Here is a 22,880-nt window from a genome sequence, read left to right on the forward strand (position 1 = left end):
CCTAGCTACTTGGGAGGCTGAGGCAGGAGAATGGCGTGAAACCAAGAGGCAGACCTTGCAGTGAGCCGAGATCATGCCACTGCGCTCCAGCCTGGGTGACAGAGCGAGACACCATCTAAAAAAAAAAAAAGAGAGAGAGGTGCCATGTGTACAAAAATCAATGCACAGTTATGAACTTTTTTTCAAATATATTTTGACACATCTTATCTAAATACAAAATACAGAAGCCTGTGTTACTCAGGCATGTGGCCCAGGAGGGCCTGAGACTAACACACACACTAAGCAAAAGAACATAAAATTTATCTTACAGTCGGAAAAACCAACATTTTGTGTATTTACTTATTTTACAAAATGTACTCAAAATGCTATTATTAGCTGAATTTGTGATTTCTTTTTGAATTTCTGAGTTATTCTTATTTATTTTTCCCATTTTGTTTTTGCACCAAGGAGACTGCAGTCAAATAAAATTAAACAGATACTACACGCGCTCGTCGGGGCAGCAGTACTGCAGCAGTAGGTTGATGCACTCCTGGCTGGAGGCCTGCCAGGCGTAGGCCAGCGCTGTGTTCCCGTGGGCATCTCCAGCCATGACATCCACCCCGTACCAGATCAGGAGGTGCACCAGGACCACATTCCCCTTGCGGCAGGCCAGATGGAGCGCCGTGCAGCTGTCTCCCTCCCCACAGGTCTCAAGTTCACCTCCTCCCGGGAGCCATGTGCCAGCAGCAGGAGGGCTGGCCGCAGGTCCTCATCAGCGGTGGCCTGCAGCAGGTGCTGGCCCAGGGACAGCTCCGTGGAGGGTAATGGAGCCAGGAAGAGCTTCTGTTCATATTTGGCACAGATCCACCATTCCTTCTCTTCCCTTGTGGAATCTACTGAGGGTTTCGTCCGCCCCGGCTGCTCTCTTGCCAGATGCTGTTGGCTAGCTCATTGCCAATAGATGACAAAACCTGCATGAGCTCGACTGGCCAGTCATCCAAGTCCAGAGATCGGACTCGGGAAAGGTGGGTGCAAGATTACGGTGGATCCCTGAGCATTCAATACACATGAGGACTCCCAAGTTCAAACTGGCCCAGTTAGGATTCTGGGTCTCACAGTCCACACATCAGCCAGAACTTGCTTTTGCTGCTCTCGCATGACTGCAGGCTGGCCAGGATCTGGCTCTCAATGGCTTGGACCCAGGCATCCCGCTCCTCATACGTTGTGGCTTCAAAGTGCCACGTTTGGCCAGTGAGGGACACAATGATAAACTTTTCTTCTTGTTCTTCAGCAGTGCTGGACAGGCCATCGTCTTTCAAGCTGTTGGTGCTTTTCTTCCTTCGATGTTTCTTTTTGATGGCATGAGGAGAGTGGGGCGGATTGAGCTTGGGGCTGGTGGTGCTGGAGAAATTGGGGCTGGAGCATATGGAGTCACCCAGCCCGGTGTCTGAATTGGCTGAGGTACTTAGACTGTTCATGTCCTTGAATAGGCCATTGCTTTTAGAGCTGGAGATAGGCGCGCAGGCCAATGTGGCTAGGGGTAGCCTCTTTCCTGGGACTTTGATGGTAGATGTCCAAAGGTCAATCTCTTTTTTATGAATGTTCTTCAGGTAATCACCTAAGCTTGAATAATAGGTGAGCACGCCATTGTCACAGAGGGTGACATATTTCTTTTTCCATTTCTTCAGCCATTTCCCACTTAGCTTTAAGAGCATGCCCTGTTTAATGGGGATGGCTCTGCCGCTCCCGATGGTGTCAGCATGACTCTCCGGGGCTTTCTTCTCTTTGTCTGGGTGACTCCCTTTCTCAGATGTGAACAGCTTGGACCAGCGCTTGGACTGCTTGCAAACGGGCATGGGTGTTTTGGCAGTGGGAGGAACATTGATCTGAAGGTCCTCCTGGCTGGTGCTGGGAGTCGGTGGAATGGAGGAGGAATCGTTACTAAAACTCCCACCTCCATTTCTTGTCTGGGTAATGTGTATGGTGGAAACCTGTGTGGAACAGAAGGAGGAATGGCTTCGAAAATTGGGTAGTGACTTGCAGGGTCCTATGACAGCTCACAGTTACCTTTTAAAAAGATACATTTTCTGGGCCAGGCTTGGTGGCTCACACCTGTAATCCCAGCACTTAGGGAGGCCAAGGTGGGTGGATCACGAGGTCAGGAGTTCAAGACCATCCTGGCCAACATGGTGAAACCCTGTCTTTACTGAGAAAGAAAGAAAGAGAAAGAAAGAGAAAGAAAGAAAGAAAGAAAGAAAGAAAGAAAGAAAGAAAGAAGGAAAGAAAGAAAGAAAGAAAGAAAGAAAGAAAGAAAGAAAGAAAGAAAGAAAGAAAGAAAGAAAGAAAGAAAGAAAGAAAAGAAAGAGCGAGCTGGGCACGGTGGCACATGCCTGTAATCCCAGCTACTCGAGAGGTTGAGACAGGAGAATTGATTGAACAGGGACCTGGGAGACAGAGCCTGCAGTGAGCCGAGATCATGCGATTGCACTCCAGCCTGGGCTACAGAAAGAAGATACATTTTCTGTTATTTGGATAGTATATTTACTCATATTAGCTCACTAACTAAACAGAACTGCAGATCAGTTCTTATTCCAGCACATTCTTTTTACAACACTTAAGATGACTAAATACCACCTGAAATGGGGAAGATTTTAAAAAAGATGCCTTTGACTTCAGCATGAAACAGATACAAGTGTATGATGAAAATACAACCGCAATAAAAGTGTCACTTACCGTAAATGAGTATAACCGTTCGTCAAATAGGCTCAAATATCTATCTGCATCTCTATAAAATAAGAATGTGCATTACTTCAAAAACGGTTAATATATTAGTATCACATATGTTTAGTAAAATACGGCCTCCTGTGTGCTTTGGTGTTTACTTCACCAAAGCAGTTTTTATGAATTCTTCTGGATCCTGACTTGCAGAGCGTTTCCTGATTTCTTCTTTCTCGGCACTTCATGTCCTGTACTGTGAAGTCTTTTATATGATAACCAGTCAGAAATGCCCGTAAGTATTGACTCTCCCTAACAGGCAATGGCAACAAACCAAATATATTTTCACTCTTCTAACCACACACTGAAACACAAGAATGTTTTACAAAGCAGTAGTGATGAACTTTAATAAATGTAAACGTGATTCAGATTTCCGAGCTTCCTTTCTCTTTAGTTCTCTGTAGTATAGTCTCATGATGTATTTGTGTATTTTCTGTTGTTTGAATTAAAAACTCATCTGCCCCAGTCTTTGATGAACTTTAAACTTTGTAAAACTAATGCATTGTGCCTGTGTGATAAACCAGTGGTTTTCCAAATGTGCTCTGTGGACCTCTCAGGATCCCCAAGACCCTTTCCAGAAGGGCTAAGAGATCAACCCTGTTTTTTTTGTTTGTTTGTTTTGTTTTTTTTGAGACTGAGTTTCACTCTTGTTGCCCAGGCCGGAGTGCAATGGCGCAATCTCAGCTCATGGCAACCTCCGCTTCCAGGGTTCAAGTGATTCTCCCACTTCAGCCTCCTGAGTAGCTGGGATTACAGGCGCCCGCCACCACGCCCCGCTAATTTTTGTATTTTCAGTAGAGATGTGGTTTCACTATGTTGGCCAGGCTGGTCTTGAACTCCTGACCCCAGGTGATCCTCTCGCCTCGGCCTCCCAAAGTGCTAAGATTACAGGCCTGAGCCACACTGTGCCTGGCCGACACTGTTCTGAATCATACTAACTAAACCTGAGAAAGCTGAATAAAAATTAAAGAATTTGTAAAACTAATACAAAGTCATTGCCTGCTTTTTCGTTGACACTTGCCATGACTGTATAAAAGCAAAAGTGGGTAAACTGCTGGTTTCTCAGCATAAATCAAGGCAGTGGTACCAATTACATTAGTCATTCTATTATTTACTGTCCCCTACAGTTAAAAAAGACAGCCTGAATTACTTAAGAATGTTCTTGATGAGGCAGTAAAAATTAATGTTGTTATTAAATCTTGACATGTCTCTTTAATATTCTGAATAAGTGGAAAGTTAACAAGAAGCGCTTCTGCTGACTGCAGTACAGTTGTTTTCTGTTTTATGTTTTTTTAAATAATTAATGATTTAATTGTGAACTGAACGATCACTTTTTCACAGAATATCGTTTTTATTTAAAAGTACAACTGGGTCAGCGCAGTGGCTCATGCCTGTAAAATCCCAGCACTTTGGGAGGCCAAAGCAGGCAGAAGGCTTGAGCTCCTTCAGGAGTTCGAGACCAGCCTAGGCAACATAACAAAACCCTGTCTCTACCAAAAGTACAAAAACAGCCTGGCGTGGTGCCACACATCTGTGGTCCCAGATACACAGGAGCCTCAAGTGAGAGGATTGCTTGAGCTGAGATCATGCCAAAGCACTCCAGCCAAGTGACAGAATGAGACTCTAAAAAAAAAGTACAACTATCATTCTCAAAAATAAATGAAGTGAGACGTTGTCACTTCAAGGAAAATAAGTATTTGTTCCCAATGATAAAATTTAAGCTTTCCTGAGGACTTTGAAAAACTTGTTCCTTCTACTATAGGTTTGACAGCTTTTCAATACTTAACGGCATTTTAAAGTAAGATTGGTGGTTAAACTAAAAATGATTTTTGACATAATAAAACACAAACCAATATATTCCGAGTAACTAATACATAATATTATAAATGCAAGTATGGGGTGAAAGATTCATTTACTGTGCAAGAAAGATCAATGAGTACTGATGGAATAAATTTATTAATATGGAAAATGCCACCAAAACTAATTTAAGAAACTAGCACTTGTGAAGTTTTGATTTAGTATTAAAGAATACCCCCAACTGTCTGCAAACTTTAAAAATACACCTTTTATCAGCTACACAGTTGCATGAGGTTAGGTCATCTTATTGCTTCTTTTTTTCCTTTTTTGAGATGGAGTCTCCCTCTGTCTCCCAGGCTGGGGTACAATGGCGAGATCTCGGCTCACTGCAACCTCCCAGGTTCATGTGATTCTCCGGCCTCAGCCTCCCAAGTAGCTGGGACTACAGGCACGCACCACCACGCCCAGTTATTTTTTGTACTTTCAGTAGAGGCAGGTTTCACCATGTTGGTTGGGCTGGTCTCAAACTCCTGACCTCAAGTGATTCGCCTACCTTGGCCTCCCAAAGTGCTGGGATTGCAGGTGTGAACTACCACACCGGGCCATTTTATTTTATTTTATTTTATTTTATTTTATTTTATTTTACTTTTTGAGACAGACTCTTGCTCTGTCTCCCAGGCTGGAGTACAGTGGCATGATCTCAGCTCACTGCAACCTCCGCCTCCCAGGTTCAAGCGGTTCTCTTGCCTCAGCCTCCAGAGTAGCTGGGACTACAGGTGTGTGCCACCACGTCCGGCTAAGTTTTTGTATTTTCAGTAGAGATGGGGTTTCACCATGTTAGCCGGGATGGTCTTGATCTCCTGACCTTGTTATCCACCCACCTCGGCTTCCCAAAGTGCTGGGATTACAGGCATGAGCCACCGCGCCTGGCCTCTTATTGCTTCTTTGAAGCAAATTGCAAAGAAAGATCTAGAGAATCCAGTTGTCTCCTATGAAGCTCAACATGAGAGACTTTAAATACTATAAATACATGACATACTTCTTACTCAACTTTTTGTTGTAGAAAAGTTACTTTTTGAATGAAAAATGTCTGTTAAAAATATTGTTCTCAAGGAACATTTTCTGTTGTCACAACCTGGGCCATGGGTTGCTACTGACATCTAGGCGGTAGCGGCCATGAATGCTGCCAAACTCTCTGCAATGCACAGGACAGTCCTCACAACAAAGCGTTATCTAGCTCATAATATCAACAGTGGTGAGGCTGTGAAATCTAAACTAAAAATAGATTTTGAAAAAAAACTCAATGTTGTATTTCTACCACAGTAAATATCAATATAATCAATATAAACACACACATACTCTTTGAGATTCTCAATAATTTAAGAATTAAAAGAGTCTTGGCCAGGCGCAGTGGCTCACACCTGTAATCCCAGCACTTTGGGAGGCCGAGATGGGCGGATCACGAGGTCAGGAGATCGAGACTATCCTGGCTAACACAGTGAATCCCCGTCTCTACTAAAAAATACAAAAAAAAAAATTAGCCGGGCGTGGTGGAAGGCGCCTGTAGTCCCAGCTACTCAGGAGGCTGAGGCAGGAGAATGGCGTGAACCCAGGAGGAGGAGCTTGCAGTGAGCTGAGATCGCGCCACTGCACTCCAGCCTGGGAGACAGAGCAAGACTCTGTCTCAAAAAAAAAAAAAAAAAAAAAGAATTAAAAGAGTCTTAAGGAACAAAGAAAACACAAATAAATTGCTTCGATATTTTAGTAGGCACAATACAGCGTATGATGTCTATAGCTGTGACCTAACACTGAGCTTGATATCTTGCAAAGTAATTAGCTAGAATAATAAGACAGGTTTCTGAAAAGCTCACCTTCGCGTGATATCATGATGTATCTCCAAGGTCACACTGTGGAAGGAAAAACAATTCATAATAATAGACATTATCATTTGTTAGGCCTAAAGACATTTTTTTAAAGGTGGGGCAGAGGAAACTCTCCTAGCAGCCCTGAAATTCAAATTTTCAAGTTCAGTACAGTACCATAAGGGCACTTTGTTTTTATTTCTTGGTTTTTCACAAAAATATGAGAACCAAAATACGAGGCAATATGCTGTTAGAAGACACGTTTCTGTTGACTATTATAATATATAAATAATAACAGATTTCCCTGTTATATGCTCTTCTACCCACAAAAGCTTTTGCCCCATGCGATTTATTTTATGTATTTATTTTTTGACTCAGAGTCTTCTTCTGTTGCTCAGACTAGAGTGCAGTGGTGCGATCTTGGCTCACCACAACCTCCACCTCCAGGTTCAAGCGATTCTCATGCCTCAGCTTCCCAAGTAGCTGGGATTACAGGTTTGTGCCACTATGCCTAGGTAATTTTTTTTTTTTTTTTTGAAATAGTTTTGCTCTTGTTGCCCAGGTTGGAGTGCAATGGTGCCAGTCTCAGCTCACCACAACCTCTGCCTCCCGGGTTCAAGCAATTCTCCTGCCTCAGCCTCCTGAGTATTTGGGATTACAGCCATGTGCAACCACGTCCAGCTAATTTTGTAGAATGAGGCTCAGAACAACTAGGGGAAGGAAAATCTCAATTTTAGTAATAGGTCTATACAATATTAGCACTTTTTTAAAAGCTTGTAACATTAGCAAGTAAGATGGGTATGTCTGTAGTGCTTCAAGTAGTTTTCATCTCTGAAATAATTTCACAATCACAGAATTTAAAGTTACATGCTGGAAAGGACCAATGACCTTACATGACATTTAATTCAACACTCATTTTGCAGATCAAGGAAACAAACCTTAAAACTGACTTGCCCAAGGTCCCACCAAATAGGAGCAGTTTCTCGTCCTAAACTCAAATGAAGCCGTGGCTCTCAAACTTTGCTGCACATTGAAATCACCTGAGAAGCTTTAATAACTGCCTCATCTTCAACATGAGACATTTTAATGTAATTAGTGTTGGGTATGAGTTTGGGCATCAAGGTTGTTGGTAAAAGTTTCCCAGGTGATTTCAATGTGCAGCAAAGTTTGGAATGATTGCAGATACACTGTGGTGCCAGAAGAGGAAAAGCTGTTCCTTCTTCCAAGGCTAATGTCCAAAGTAGTATATACTGATTTAGGCCTATAATGCACTGAACAACTAAGTTTTCACAAAAAGCATTCAATAAAGAGAACCTATCCTTCTAACTGCATTCAACATTGTCTCAAGGCATAAAGGCATCAAAAAACCACACTTTTTCTGGGATTGTTCCTTTGCTAACTGATTTTTCCTTCCAAGACATCTAAGATTAAGAGAAATTGATACTTAATATTTAGAATCTGGATATCAATATATAGTTGACTCCAATTTCTTAAACTGATTGTGGAAGAGGACAACCAAATGGCTGAAATAATTTTAGAATAAACGAATCTATCCCTTGGCAGTATAGTTGTACTCACGATATTATTGTCATTGTAAGATAAGGCTGGCTGGCTGTGCTGTCATCAAGGAAGATTGTCGAACATGAGCTGTATTGTTGACTGAAACGCACAGTAGATACCTGAAGGGGAAGGGAAGTGTAAGCTAAACTTATCAAAGTGTATTTTTTTCTTGGTTAAAATGTCAAATACCAAAGCACTAAGATATTTCTTACACTTCATGAACTGCCTGAGTGCGGTATCATGTGCACTCCATAGAAAACCCATTGCAGGCTCTTAACTTCCAGAGACGATGTTTAAGATATGGGTTATAAAATGCTGCCCTTAATATGGTACCTGTCATCAAACCTAACAAGGATTTTATGAATTACCTTTAAAAATCATGAGAAGGCGGGGCAGAGCAAGATGGCCGAATAGGAACAGCTCCAGTCTCCAGTTCCCAGCGCGAGCAACACAGAAGACAGGTGATTTCTGCATTTTCAACTGAGGTACTGGGTTCATCTCACTAGGGGGTGCCGGACAATGGGTGCTGGTCAGCTGCTGCAGCCCAATCAGCAAGAGCTGAAGCAGGGCGAGGCATCGCCTCACCTGGGAAGTGCAAGGGGGAAGGGAATCCCTTTTCCTAGCTAGGGGAACTGAGACACACAACACTTGGAAAATTGGGTAACTCCCACCCCAATACTGTGCTTTACCAAGGGTCTTAGCAAACAGGCACTCCAGGAGATTATATCCCACACCTGGCTGGGAGGGTCTCATGCCCACGGAACCTCCCTCATTGCTAGCACAGCAGTCTGCAATCTAACGGCAAGGCAGCAGCGAGGCTGGGGGAGGGGGGCCTGCCATTGCTGAGGCTTAAGTAGGTAAACAAAGCCACCGGGAAGCTCGAACTGAGTGGAGCCCACCACAGCTCAAGAAGGCCTGCCTGTCACTGTAGACTCCACCTCTGGGTGGAGTCTGACAGCTGTCTGACAGCTTTGAAGAGAGCAGTGGATCTCCCAGCACAGAGGTTAAGATCTGAGAACGGACAGACTGCCTGCTCAAGTGGGTCCCTGACCCCTGAGTAGCCTAACTGGTAGACATCCCCCACTAGGTGCAGACAAACACCTCACACCTCACACGGTGGGGTATACCCCTGAGACGAAGCTTCCAGAGCAAGAATCAGACAGCAGCACTCGCTGTTCAGCAATATTTTGTCTTCTGCAGCCTCTGCTGCTGATACCCAGGCAAATGGGTCTGGAGTGGACCTCAAGCAACCTCCAACAGACCTACAGCTGAGGGTCCTGACTGTTAGAAGGAAAGCTAACAAACAGGAAGGACACCCACACCAAAACCCCATCAGTACGTCACCATCATCAAAGACCAGAGGCAGAAAAAACCACAAAGATAGGGAAAAAGCAGGGCAGAAAAGCTGGAAATTCAAAAAATAAGAGCATATCTCCCCCTGCAAAGGAACACAGCTCATCGCCAGCAACGGATCAAAGCTGGATGGAGAATGACTTTGACGAGATGAGAGAAGAAGGCTTCAGTCCACCAAAATTCTCAGAGCTAAAGGAGGAATTATGTACCCAGCGAAAAGAAACTAAAAATCTTGAAAAAAGAGTGGAAGAATTGGTAACTAGAATAATTAATGCAGAGAAGGCCATAAACGAACTGACAGAGATGAAAACCATGACACGAGAAATACGTGACAAATGCACAAGCTTCAGTAACCAACTCGATCAACTGGAAGAAAGAGTATCAGCGATTGAGGATACCATCTCACACCAGTTAGAGTGGCAATCATTAAAAAATCAGGAAACAACAGGTGCCGGAGAGGATGTGGAGAAATAGGAACACTTTTACACTGTTGGTGGGAATGTAAACTAGTTCAACCATTGTGGAAGACAGTGTGGTGATTCCTCAAGGATCTAGAACTAGAAATACCATTTGACCCAGCCATCCCATTACTGGGGATATACCCAAAGGATTATAAATCATGCTGCTATAAAGACACATGCACACGTATGTTTATTGCGGCACTATTCACAATAGCGAAGACTTGGAATCAACCCAAATGTCCATCAGTGACAGGCTGGATTGAGAAAATGTGGCACATATACACCATGGAACACTATGCAGCCATAAAAAAGGATGAGTTCGTGTCCTTTGTAGGGACATGGATGCAGCTGGAAACCATCATTCTCAGCAAATTATCGCAAGCACAGAAAACCAAATACCACATGTTCTCACTCATAGGTGGGAATTGAACAACGAGATCACTTGGACACAGGAAGGGAAGCGTCACACACCAGGTCCTATTGTGGGGAGGTGGTAGCGGGGAGGGATAGCATTAGGAGATATACCTAATATAAATGACGAGTTAATGGGTGCAGCACACCAACATGGCACATGTATACATATGTAACAAACCTGCACGTTGTGCACATGTACCCTAGAACTTAAAGTATATTAAAAAAAAGAAATATAAAGCCATTAATGGGTAGGAGTAGGATTAAATCCTCATCAAAAAAAGAAAAATTTAACATTTTCCCAGCTAGATTTCAGAACTCTCATTGACTGCTGACTTCTGGATGTCTCCATTTTCCCTCTATTAAGTCAGAGTGCCTATGATGATGATTCTATGCCTGTCTCATCATTTTATGATGGATGTGTGAAAGATAGGTAAGTTGTTTCTTTAGTTTCAAAGGTCTTCAAATCAAGACAAATCATACTCAAGGAGCTGTATTTGCACCTAGACCTGATTTAAATGACGAGATTCTAGACTTAAAGTTAATGCTGTGATGAGATGAAGCTTTGGTAGACTTAGGGTACAATTAGTGAGGTGTGTGCATTACTTGGAGCCAGAGAGCAACCTACAGTAACTGGCCTCTAAAAAGAACCCCAATGAACATTACCTCCTGGTATTCATGCGCTGGTGTAGTTTCCTCCCACAATGTACCAGGGTTCATCTATATGACCAGTAGAATATGCCACTAGTGATGGTATTGTGTCTGGAATTGGTGGGTCCTTGGTCTAACTGACTTCAAGAATGAAGCTGCAGACCCTCGCTGTGAGTGTTACAGTTCTTAAAGATGGTGTGTCCGGAGTTTGTTCCTTCTTCCCGGAAACAGATGGGAAACACTCAGGCATCAACAGGCTCACCCTTGAAATGCATCCTAAGCCATTGGGACCAATTTGATCCACAAACCCTGAAAAAGAGGCGGTTCATTCTTTTTCTGCACTATGGCTTGGCCCCAATATTCTCTCTCTGATGGGGAAAAATGGCCACCTGAGGGAAATACAAATTACAATACTATCCTGCAGCTTGACCTTTTTTGTAAGAGGGAAGGCAAATGTAGTGAAATGCCTTATGTCCAAGCTTTCTTTTCACTGAAGGAGAATACACAACTATGCGAAGCTTGCAATTTACATCCCACAGGAGGACCTCTCAGCTTACCCCCGTATCCTAGCCTCCCTATAGCTCCCCTTCCTATTAATGATAATCCTCCTCTAATATCCCCTGCCCAGAAAGAACTAAGCAAAGAAATCTCCAAAGGACCACAAAAAACCCTGGACTGTCGGTTATGCCCCCTTCAAGCTGTAGGGGGAGGGGAATTTGGCCCAACCCAGGTACATGTCCCCTTCTCCCTCTCTGATTTAAAGCAGATCAAGGTAGACCTGGGGAAGTTTTCAGATGATCCTGATAGACACATAGATGTCCTACAGGGTCTAGGACAAACCTTTGACCTCACTTGGAGGGATGTCATGCTATTGTTAGATCAAACCCTGGCCATTAACGAAAAGAATGCGGCTTTGGCTGCAGCCCGAGAGTTTGGAGATACCTGGTATCTTAGTCAAGTAAATGATAGAATGACAGCTGAAGAAAGGGACAAATTCCCTACCGGTCAGCAAGCCATCCCCAGTATGGCTCCCCACTGGGACCTTGACTCAGATCATGGGGACTGGAGTCGTAAACATCTGTTGACCTGTGCTCTAGAAGGACTAAGGAGAATTAGGAAAAAGCCCATGAATTATTCAATGATGTCCACCGTAACTCAGGGAAAGGAAGAAAATCCTCCTGCCTTCCTCGACCGGCTATGGGAGGCCTTAAGAAAATGCACTTCCTTGTCACCTGAATCACTTGAGGGTCAATTGATTCTAAAAGATAAGTTTATTATCCAATCAGCCACAGATATCAGGAGAAAGCTCCAAAAGCAAGCCCTGGGCCCTGAACAAAATTTGGAGGCATGATTAAACCTGGCAACCTCGGTGTTCTATAATAGGGATCAAGAGGAACAGACCCAAAAGGAAAAGCAAGATCAAAGAAAGGTCACAGCCTTAGTCATGGCCCTCAGACAAACAAACCTTGGTGGTACAGAGAGGACAGAAAATGGAGCAGGCCCATCACCCAGTAGGCTTTGTTATCAGTGTGGTTTACTAGGACACTTCAAAAAAGATTGTCCAATGAGAAACAAGCTGCCCCCTCATCCATGTCCACTATGCCAAGGCAATCACTGGCAGGTGCACTGCCCCAGAGGATGAGGGTTCTCTGGGTCAGAAGCCCCCAACCAGATGATCCAACAACAGGACTGAGGGTACCCGGGGCAAGCGCCAGCTCATGTCATCACCCTCACTGAGCCCCGGGTACACTTAGCCATTGAGGGCCAGGAAATTGACTTCCTTCTGGATACTTGCATGGCCTTCTTAGTGTTAATCTCCTCTCCTGGACGACTGTCCTCAAGGTCTGTTACTATCCGAGGAATCCTGGGACAGCCGGTAACCAGGTATTTCTCCCACCTCCTCAGTTGTAATTGGGAGACTTTGCTCTTTTCACATCCCTTTCTTGTTATGCCTGAAAGTCCCACACCCTTATTAGGGAGGGATATATTAGCCAAGGCTGGAGCTATTATCTACATGAATATGGGGAACAAGTTACCCATTTGTTGTCCCCTACTTGAGGAGGGAATCAACCCTGAAGTCTGGGCATTAGAAGGACAATTTGGAAGGGCAAAAAATGCCCACCCAGTCCAAATCAGGTTAAAAGATCCCACCACTTTTCCTTATCAAAGGCAGTAGCCCTCAAGGCCTCAAGCTCATAAAGGATTATAGGATATTCTTTTTTTTTTTTTTTTTTTTTTTTTTTTGAGACGGAGTCTAGCTCGGTCGCCCAGGCTGGAGTGCAGTGGCCAGATCTCAGCTCACTGCAAGCTCCGCCTCCCGGGTTTACGCCATTCTCCTGCCTCAGCCTCCCGAGTAGCTGGGACTACAGGCGCCTGCCACCTCGCCCGGCTAGTTTTTTGTATTTTTTAGTAGAGACGGGGTTTCACCGTGTTAGCCAGGATGGTCTCGATCTCCTGACCTTGTGATCCGCCCGTCTCGGCCTCCCAAAGTGCTGGGATTACAGGCTTGAGCCACCGCGCCCGGCCAGGATATTCTTAAACATTTAAAAGCTCAAGGCTTAGTAAGGAAATGCAGCAGTCCCTGCAACACCCCAATTCTAGGAGTACAAAAGCCAAATGGTCAGTGGAGACTAGTGCAAGATCTTAGGCTCATCAATGAGGCAGTAATTCCTCTATATCCAGTTGTACCCAACCCATATACCTTGCTCTCTCAAATACCAGAGGAAGCAGAATGATTCACTGTCTGGACTACTCATGATGTAAATGGCATACTAGGTGCCAAAGGAAGTTTATGGCTATCAGATAACCGCCTACTTAGATACCAGGTGCTGCTCCTTGAGGGACCAGTGCTTCAAATGTGTGCATGCATGGCCCTCAACCCTGCCACTTCTCTCCCAGAGGATGGGAAACCAACTGAGCATGACTGCCACCAAATTATAGTCCAGACTTATGCCGCCCGAGATGATCTCTTGGAATTCCCTTTAGCTAATCCTGACCTTAACCTATATACCGATGGAAGTTCATTTCTGGAGAATGGGATACGAAGGGCAGGTTATGCCATAGTTAGTGATGCAACCATACTTGAAAGTAAGCCTCTTCCCCCAGGGACCAGTGCTCAGTTAGCAGAACTAGTGGCACTTACCGGAGCCTTAGAACTGGGAAAGGGAAAAAGAATAAATGTGTATACAGATAGCAAGTATGCTTATCTAATCCTACATGCCCATGCTGCCATATGGAAAGAAAGGGAGTTCCTAACCTCTGGGGGAGGTAAATACCACAAGGAAATTACGGAGTTATTGCACGCAGTGCAAAAACCCAAGGAGGTGGCAGTCTTACACTGTCAAAGCCATCAAATTGGAAGGAGAGGGGAAAACAGCCGCATAAGCAGCTGGCAGAGGCAGGAAAGACCACCAGAAAGGAAAGAGAGAAGGTGACAGGAAGTCAGAGAAAGAGAGAGGAAGAAACAGGAGAGACAAAGAGAAGGAGACAGAGGAAGAGACAGACAGTCAAAGAAGGAAAGACAGAGAGTCAGAAAGAGAGACAAGGAAGAAGTCAAAGAGAGAAGGAAAGAGAGGAAGAGACAAAGGAGAAAGAAAGAGAGATGGAAGTAGTAAAGAGAAAACAGTGTACCCTATTCCTTTAAAAGCCAGGGTAAATTTCTGTATACCCAGCCTAGGTATATTCTTCTTATGTGGAACATCGACTTATATCTGCCTGCCCACTAACTGGACAGGCACCTGCACCTTAGTCTTTCTAAGTCCTAACATTCATATTGCCCCAGGAAAACAGACTTATCAGTACCCCTTAAAGCTCAAGTCCGTCAGTGCAGAGCCATACAACTAATACCCCTACTTATAGGGTTAGGAATGGCTACTGCTACAGGAACCGGAATAGCTGGTTTATCTACTTCATTATCCTACTACCACACACTCTCAAAAGATTTCTCAGACCGTTTGCAAGAAATAACGAAACCTATGCTTACTTTACAATCCCAAATAGACTCTTTGGCAGCAGTGACTCTCCAAAACCAAGGAGGCCTAGATCTCCTCAATGCTGAGGAAGGAGGACTGTGCACCTTCTTAGGAGAAGTGTTGTTTTTACACTAACCAGTCAGGGATAGTATGAGATAACGCCCAGTGTTTACAGGAAAAGGCTTCTGAAATCAGACAACACCTTTCAAATTCTTATACCAACCTCTGGAGTTGGGCAACATGGCTTCTCCCCTTTCTAGGTCCCCTGGCAGCCATCTTGCTGTTACTCGCCTTCGGGCCCTGTATCTTTAACCTTCTTGTCAAATTTGTTTCCTCTAGAATGAGGCCATCAAGCTACAGATGGTCTTACAAATGGAACCCCAAATGAGTTCAACTAACAACTTCTACTGAGGACCCCTGGACCGACCTGCTGTCACTTTCCCTGGCCTAGAGAGCTCCCCTCTGGAGGACACTACAACTGCAGGGCCCCTTCATCGCCCCTATCCAGCAGGAAGTAGCTAGAGCAGCCATGGGCCAAATTCCCAACAGCAGTTGGGGTGTCCTCTTTAGAGGGGCAATTGAGAGGTGACAATGTGCTAGCAGCCCTCGCTCTCGGCGCCTCCTTGGCCTGGGCGTCCACTCTGGCAGTGCTTGAGGAGCCCTTCAGCCCGCCACAGCACTGTGGGAGCCCCTCTCTGCCCTGGCCAGAGGCGCCTCCGTCTGCTTGCGGGGAGGTGCAGAGGGAGAGGCGCGGGCGGGAACCGGGGCCGCACACGGTGCTCTGGGGCCAGCGCCAGTTCCAGCGGGCACTGGTGCCGGCTCTGTACGCCCCACACATGGACGGGCCGGCCTGTGCTGCCTGCCCAGGGCAGTGAGGGGCTTAGCACCCGGGCCAGCAGTTGCAGAAGGCCGGGGCGGCGGGGGGGCGGGGCGGGGGGGGGGGGGGACCGGCACTGTGCTCCAGTTCTCGCAGGGCCTCAGCTGCCTCCCTGCAGGACAGGGCTCGGGACCTGCAGCCCACCGACATGGTGAGCCCCCCTACCCGCAGTGGGCTCCCGTGACGAGCCTTCCGGAGGGGTGCCGCCCCCTGCTCCATGGCTCCCGGTCCCATTCAGCGCCCAAGGGTTGAGGAGTGCAGGTGCCGCTAGGGACTGGCAGGCAGCTCCCCCTGCAGCCATGGTGCAGGATCCACTAGGTGAAGCCAGCTGGGCTCCTGAGTCTAGTGAGGACTTGGAGTCTAGTGAGAACTTGTCTAGCTAAGGGATTGTAAATACACCAATCAGCACTCTGTCTAGCTCAGGGTTTGTAAATACACCAATCAGTACTCTGTGTCTAGCTCAAGGTTTGTAAATACACCAATTGGTACTCTGCATCTAGCTGACTCTGTCTAGCTAACCTAGTGGGGACTTAGATAACTTCCTTCTAGCACTCTGTCTAGGTCAAGGACTGTAAATGCACCAATTAGCACTCTGTCAAAACGGACCAATCAGCTCTCTGTAAAATAGACCAATCAGCTCTCTGTGGGTGGGGTCAGATACGGGAATAAAAGCAGGCTGCCCGAGCCAGCATTGGCAACCCACTGGGGTCCCTTTCCAGCCGAAGAACTGCTGCTTACTCTCTGGGTCCATGCTGCCTTTATGAGCTGTAACAGTCACCGCGAAGATCTGCAGCTTCGCTCATGAAGCCAGCGAGCCCAGGAGCCCACCGGGAAGAACAAACGACTCCAGACATGCCACCTTTTAAGAGCTGTAACACTCACCGCGAGGGTCCGCGGCTTGTTTCTTGAAGTCAGTGAGACCAAGAATCCACCAATTCTGGACACAGTATGTCATTTCTAAGATGATGCTTTGTGGAACTCAAGGAGTTAGACTTTTGGGAAACATAGGGTTTGGGATTTGAAAATTTATAAACTAAGCAACTTTTATTCTGGTAGTTAACATACTCTCATTGCTGATTCTCTATATGTTTCTAATAATAATTATCTTCTTATTCTCACCATACAGTGTTTCATGTTTTACTATTGGTAATGATTTTTACTACTACAGAAGTGGTCTATATGTCTCTGCCTATTTGTCTGTGTCTCTACAAGTGTATAAATGTGTGTGTGGTGTGTAGGGGGGAGTATGTGTATATGTGTGCTTATCAGTTCATGGACGAATTACAAAGCTCTCATATGTGCATTTCAGTTTATTCAGGAGTTAGCAAATTTATTTTTGGACATTTTAACTCCATTACTATGAAAAGATCCACATTTCCATTTTCATGTATTCTATTTCTCCCTCTCTGTCACACACTCACACACATGCACACACACACACACCCCCCACACTCTAAACAATTCTTCATTTGTGTAGATTTGTATATTTCCCCCTTCTTGGTTTCATGTCTCTAAACTATTTAAATATTAAGTTAATTTGTGTTCCCCCTCTATAATTTCCATATACAGTTTACCTTTGAACAATACAGGTTTCAACTGCATGGGTTCACAGATACATGGATTTTCTTCTGCCTCTGCCATCCCTGAGACAGCAAGATCAATCCCTCCTCTTCTTGTGCCTCAGCCTACTCAACATGAAGATGATGAGGATGAAGATGTTTATGATGATCCATTTCTACTCAGTGAATAGTGAAGATCTTACAATTCTCTTAGTATTTTCTCTCGCTTACTTTATTGTGAGAATGCAGTGTGTAATACATATAACATACATGACATATGTTAATTGTTTGTTATTGGAAAGGCTTCTGATCAACAGTAGGCTATTATATTAACAGCAGTTAAAGTCAAAAGTGATACAGTGATTTTTGACTTAATAGGGGTCAGCACCCTAACCACTGTGTTGTTCAAGGGTTAACTGAAAATGCACTGGATTGCATGAACGCAAGAAAACAATGAGACCTTACTACTTTCCAACTGAGGTAAGGGAATTTAGATTTTGCATAATATCTGCTGTCAATAGATTTGCCCAGTAAAGTTGTATATCAAATAACTTCTAAGTCTTACTTCACATTATTTTTATTTATTTTATTTTTTTTTTTGAGACGGAGTCTCGCTCTGTCACCCAGGCTGGAGTGCAGTGGCCGGATCTCGGCTCACTGCAAGCTCCGCCTCCTGGATTCACGCCATTCTCCTGCCTCAGCCTCCGGAGTAGCTGGGACTACAGGCGCCCGCCACCTCGCCCGGCTAGTTTTTTTTGTTTGTTTGTTTTTTTTTTTTTTTTTTTTTTTTTGTATTTTTTAGTACAGACGGGGTTTCACCGGGTTAGCCAGGATGGTCTCGATCTCCTGACCTCGTGATCCGCCCGTCTCGGCCTCCCAAAGTGCTGGGATTACAGGCTTGAGCCACCGCACCCGGCCTTACTTCACATTCTTATATCAGTTTCTAAATGTGCCATTATTACATTGGATTTAGGAGCAATATCCATTATAATCTGTTCTAACAAGAAGATCGTTTTTTGCTGGTCTCTTAAACTTCATATTGGGGGAAGATTACGCTCCTTGAGGATAAGATTCATATTGTAGCAATTTTCTATATCCTCCACAATGTTTTGCAGATTCAACAACTATTTAACGAATTGAGTTAAATTTGCCTATACTCTTACAAATCATACTCTCATAAATAACCTTCTAATCCTCAATTCCTCTAAAACAGAAAAAATTGCCAATATAAAAAATCAAGAAAAGGTATTAACCATTTTATCATTCAAAATATGACTCATTCTTTCTTATACCAACTACCTTTGTCAGTATTCTTGCCATTGAACTGTCTAGCCCTTCAGTCTGTTATATCATGGCTTGTTGTTAGAGAAGGTAAAGTTTGGAAAACAGAAGCAGTTATGTAAAGCATTGTTAGAAAATCCTTGAATTTCCCTTAAAATCCTGTCTTCTACATGTTTTTTATTTCACATAGATTAAGTTTGCAGAGTTGTGTCATAATTTCATGAGTGTATCTGTCAGAGAGCCTTTTGAAGGCCTATTTAATCCAACTAAGACTATTTTTTATTGTTTTAATACCATTAAACTTGTTCTCTCTTTGATGATAATTGAGGAAAAACAGAAAGACATTCCATATAATACATCAGATGCTTAAGTGCTTTGGGTAGTCATAAGCCTTTTCTCCTATAGCTTCCTAATTAGAAATGCCTGCTCCTCAGAGTTTTCTTAAGCTTTCCAACTTGCTCCTTCCATTTTATAAGAATAATAGTCTATTTAGGAAGACTATTATCAAATAAATATCAGAATGATCAGTGGACACCTATTTTAGCCTTGGGATTTATGTCACAATTCCCTAAGACTTTGTATTTCCAGAAAAGAAATTCAAATTAAAGGTCACAATTACTTTTATTATGGTAATCCTGATAAGATGTGCATTTCAACTAAAAGAAGTTCCCACTATTTTTCTTCTTTCTACTTTTCAATAATCCTTGGTACCTTAGTAGGAGTGTGCAATACTCTTGTGGTGTATTTTTAGTTTAAAAGTCTGAGTATATCTAATTACCACTTGGTAGATGTTGTCCAAACTCACTTTTGAATCCAAGTGTTTTTACCCTCATAGAATTTTTTTAAAGGAGTATTTGCTTGTTTCTACTATACTGTAACTATTGGAGCTGCTAGGAGGCCTTTTCAATTCACCAACAAGTAGGCAGAATGGAGACTAACTGAAGGGTTGATGGGCTTAAAGAAAATAAATAACCTAACAAAACCACCAGGCTAATAGCAAAATCAACATTGGGAACCAAGTCACTTTACTTGGGATTAGTGGATACCAAAATGTGCTTTCTCTGAAGCAGTACTTTACCAGGAAATATGAAAATACACCTTTGTTGTCCTTCAACTAAAGGGAATAAAATTTTGTACTTTCTGTAATTTTAACCTTGTTCTAACAGATGCTACATGAACTCAAGTAGAACTCTATCTTGAGAGCTCAATAAAATGCATCCCACCATCCATTGCTGTTGCATCAGGGTATTAAAAAGAGAGACAGAAGGAAGAGGCGAGAGCAGCACAAGTTCAACAGTGTGAGGGACTCAGACACAATGGGAGGGAGAAAGAAATAAATGTCTGAATGTCATTGAAAGAATAGACAAGGCATATGTAAGAGGCCTGCTAAAGCTTCGGGACCTCAGAAGCCTATTTGTAAGAACTACAGTTTAGAATAGGGAACTTGCAATACAATGCCTGAGCTTTATTTCCTTACCTGTCTCCAACTTGTCAAAACCTTTGATCGATTTTGATATGATTAAATTACTGCTACAATATTCAGTTGAACTACATACATTTCTCAAAGCAGTAATACAATGCTACAGCATAGCTTAACTGTAAGTAATATGGTTTGCTTATATTTAAGTCATTTCTAAGGAACCCATGCAAACACAGTCAGGAGATCTATTTCTGATGTATTTCCAAGGCTAAAAACAAAAAATGCTGTTAATGCATAAATAGTCAAAAAGTCAGGCACTGTGGTTTTACAGGGACTTCTATTTCTAAAGATGATTGTTGCATGAGGGCCTCTGCCTTTATGAAGGGAAATGTGTAGATTTTAACTGGCTCTGTATTACAATGTTTTTGTTTTGAAAAAGAAAATCATGTTTCTGCATTAAAAAATAAATTCTTAATCAAATCTTTAAAATTAACATTTAGAACAGGGACAGAAACTTCTGTTGTTTCCTAAGTGTTTTGTTGTTGCTGTTTAGGTTTAAATCATTTTTTAGAAGTTTTATTGAGGTATAATTGATATAAAAAATTGTACACTTTTAATATATTCACTTGGGTGAGTTTGGACATGTGTGCATACACCAATAGCATCATCACAACCAAGGTACTGAACATACTTATTCACCTCCAAAATTTTCTTTTGTTCTTTTTTAATGGTGGTAGTATATTTTTAAGAATTCAGCCTTCGAGCAGAGTACTAAGGACCTTCAACAAGAAATGGGAAAGTAAATGAACTAAGTCCATATAAAGGGTTAGCTCTGGTGAGATATTCAAATTATGGCCAATTCCTCAAGAGGCTTGTAAACTGACTGTGGGTTTCCAGTTTGGTTATTCACAGGTAAGCCTTCATTTGCTCATTCACCTATTCATTCATATATCCACTCTCAAGAAGAGGTATTTGTCCATATCTCACCATGTGGATGAGCAGGTGGTCAGGTCTCACTTCATTTGCCATTAGGTGTACTCACCCTTGAGCTCCAGGATGATATTTTCTCTCACTTTGCTTCATTACCAAAGTGGCTATGAAGATTCCCTCCCCTACCTTCTTTTTCTTTATTCAAAGTTTAACAGCTGGAGTTAATTTCTTGACTCCTTTAGTAGCACATGCGTATATATACCACTAAAGGCTTGTTGGATTAAACTGTTAAATTTGTCATTTAGCTAATGTTTTCTCAGAACCAGAAATAATAAACAGATTCAATTGTTGAAATTATTTCAAAAGATAATCATAGAATGGAAATAAACTACAGAAAGTAGGGAACATGAGTAACTAAATCTCCTAGGAAACATTTGCAGAAGATGGTAAAGCATCCAGTCTCGTTATTATAAATGAATTTCAAAGAATCTCAGAGCAGCTTTACAAAATTTTACAGCACAAACAAATGGCAGCCAACCTCTGTAGTCAACACAAAATACTCCACCATCCTTTGTACCTCCTTAAATTAAACCAATTTCTGCTTACACAGAAAACCTGTCTGGAAAACATTGCTTAGAATATGCAAGCACATTAATCTGGAAGCCACAAGAGAAGCTTGCTTCAGAAAACTTCTTAATATTTTTCTTGTGAGTTATTCTCCTTACGCTTTTCACATTACAATATTACCAAATTATCGTGATGTATTTTCTTCACTGTCAGAGCAAGATAAGACTCTAGTTGTTGCTGGGAACTATGCATTGTCTAACTGTGGGTTCACATTCTCCCACAGTGATTCTGGAATCACATACACAAATGAGATCACTGCTGTCAGATCACTGGGATTAAGACTCAACTTCTCTACTCACTGGCCATATAAATATAGATACAGTACTCAAATCCTCTGAGGCTTAGCTCATTATTGGTTGATTTGGTCTACATTTACCATATTAACTATTTGAAAGGATTCATTGATATAACATGTGCTGAGAACAGTTCCTGACTCATAACCATTATTAAGGCAATATTTACCAATGTGTGACTTTAAAACAGATACTACTATTAGAGAATAATTCATACTATACATTCAGTATTTAAACAACAGAATTATAATTTTGTGAAGTAAATTTTGCACTCAAATAAACAAAATCTAATTCTATAACTATTTTTTACAATATTGGGTCATAGACCCAACAAAGAATATATGACTGGGTTAGACATATGTATTTACTTATGCAATTAGTAATAAAATTCTTCACTCATTCCTAGATTTGAATCCCAGATGCTCTGCGTAGCAGTTGTATAGTCGTGGACAAGTTGCTTAATGTGTCTGTACCTCGATTTCCTCATTTGTACTTCAATTTTCTTATGTGATAAATATCAAATTACTTAACTCAGAGCTATGAGGTCAGTTTTATCTGAGAGAATCCAGAATAAAATACTTAGCACACATTTCCTAGCATTCAGCATGCATAATAGATACTTAAGGAAATTTTAGATCTCTGTATATGATTAATATATTAAATCCTCAAACTGACTGTAATGTCTGAAAATGCATGTTTTTATGTCACTGTACCTCTCACTGCACTTGGCACAGTGTTGTGAATATATTTGCCATTTGTATGTTCTTTCTACCATACAATTCTGCCACTCCAATTAGTATATTGTGTTGGAAAACAATTGAGTGCTTGCTTTATGTTTTACTAAATTTATACGGAACTACACTGACACTTCCTTGCTTTCAGATGCTGGGACTCACTGGTTGCTTTCTAGTTCTCGGGAGTCTCTATGTGACTCTGTCCTTTACACTTGCCCTGCAACATCACCCTCAGCCCTAGACAAAGCCAACATCATTTTTAAAAACCTTCAAATATGTCTGCAATTCACTGTATGAATGTTCTCATTCTATCAAAACCCTGACCTCACTAACTCAATG

General features: G+C 42.7%; 1 pseudogene across 1 annotated transcript in view; it reads right to left on the bottom strand.

The window, feature by feature from the left end:
• Positions 1–422: 422 nt before the first annotated feature.
• LOC126962243 (arf-GAP with GTPase, ANK repeat and PH domain-containing protein 5-like) overlaps positions 423–22,880 on the bottom strand; it is a 64,176-nt pseudogene continuing 41,718 nt past the window's right edge. Inside the window, exons 11-16 of the transcript XR_007728637.1 lie at positions 15,863–16,011; positions 15,549–15,679; positions 7,992–8,092; positions 6,423–6,458; positions 2,713–2,764; positions 423–1,970 (exon numbers count right to left, since the gene is read on the bottom strand). The product of XR_007728637.1 is annotated as an arf-GAP with GTPase, ANK repeat and PH domain-containing protein 5-like (transcript). The remainder of the gene's footprint in view (positions 1,971–2,712; positions 2,765–6,422; positions 6,459–7,991; positions 8,093–15,548; positions 15,680–15,862; positions 16,012–22,880) is intronic.

This window comes from Macaca thibetana, chromosome 9 (genome assembly GCF_024542745.1).
Source record: "Macaca thibetana thibetana isolate TM-01 chromosome 9, ASM2454274v1, whole genome shotgun sequence".
NCBI lineage: Eukaryota > Metazoa > Chordata > Mammalia > Primates > Cercopithecidae > Macaca > Macaca thibetana.